The sequence below is a fragment of the Austrofundulus limnaeus genome, unplaced genomic scaffold, assembly GCF_001266775.1.
Source record: "Austrofundulus limnaeus strain Quisiro unplaced genomic scaffold, Austrofundulus_limnaeus-1.0 Scaffold1216, whole genome shotgun sequence".
Taxonomy (NCBI): Eukaryota; Metazoa; Chordata; class Actinopteri; order Cyprinodontiformes; family Rivulidae; genus Austrofundulus; species Austrofundulus limnaeus.
Genome location: NW_013953618.1, coordinates 74,621 through 75,757, shown reverse-complemented (window position 1 = coordinate 75,757; position 1,137 = coordinate 74,621). Strand labels below are relative to the sequence as shown.

Below are 1,137 nucleotides of genomic sequence, written 5' to 3'. Positions count from 1 at the left end.
ACTCAAAAGAACTGAACACAACGAGTCTGAATCAACAGGAAGACCAGTTTGAAGCATCTCGGTCAAACTCAGAGACACAAAGGGACAAAAGAAAAACCAGGTCCAAGTCCAGAACTGATCCGTGTCAGATCAGTTTTATGAAGAAAGAGTCACAAACAGAGCAGCTCCACATTGAAACAAACACCTAGCATGACCCGTCCTCAGCTCAGAGACAGGTCAGGATGACTCTCAGCTACTACCACACCAAACTTTAGCTACATGTCTGTAAACCTGACTGAGTGAGGCTCAGGTTAGCATGGTTCAATCACTTCTTYTTTCATTTAAAGGCATTCATTGATTCATGAAATATTTTGCTGACACAGCAGATATAGCTCAKTAAACTGGCTCAGTTTTAGCTGATGTCAGGGTTTAGTACRGTTGTTTAGCTGTGGCGGCCATCTTGRTTGTTTTACATTCAATAGTWAATTAAAATCCATCCTGGATCAGGAATTATTTTGCTAACAAACAGACACTAAAAACTGCATCAACTCTCCACCTTAAATGGACAAATTAAATAGTAAGAAAGGCCAGATCTGGCCCGCGAGCCATCACTTTGACACTATTAATAAATGAGATGTAAGTTTGCTCGGAGATGCAGAGAAGAGTTGAGATTCCTGCGCCATGAGGCTGAAACAACAAGCATCGGTCCGACATGAACTGATTATGCAACAGGTTCTGCAGACGCGCTGAGACGGAACCGGTGCGGCCCGTTTGGATCCACCGGTGGTTCCGACGGGAGGGTGATGTCACGAGGCTTTAAATACGGCTCCTGTTTTTTTTCCCGGGCACTGCAGAGACCAGGCGGGTGTGGTGACTGCATTAAGAGCCGCGCGATCCCCGGCGCCAAACCATCCTCATCATCATCATCATCATCATCTTCATCATCATCATCTTCATCATCAGGATGTGGACCTTCATCCCGTCACAGCTTTCCAACCGTCACTATGACAACCCCTCCCTATGTGTCGCGTGTTGAACTTCAGGTCCTTTAACATGAAACCTGCTGTTTAAAACGCACATCTACAGGCGGGAGACACACACACACACACGCACGCACACACACGCACACGCACACACACACACACACACACACACACA

The 1,137-nt window shown here is 46.3% G+C and overlaps 1 protein-coding gene across 1 annotated transcript in view; it reads right to left on the bottom strand.

The window, feature by feature from the left end:
• Nucleotides 1-1,137, bottom strand: part of LOC106534593 (adhesion G protein-coupled receptor A3) — a gene marked incomplete at its 3' end in the record, with an annotated part of 34,852 nt that overhangs the window by 31,810 nt on the left and 1,905 nt on the right.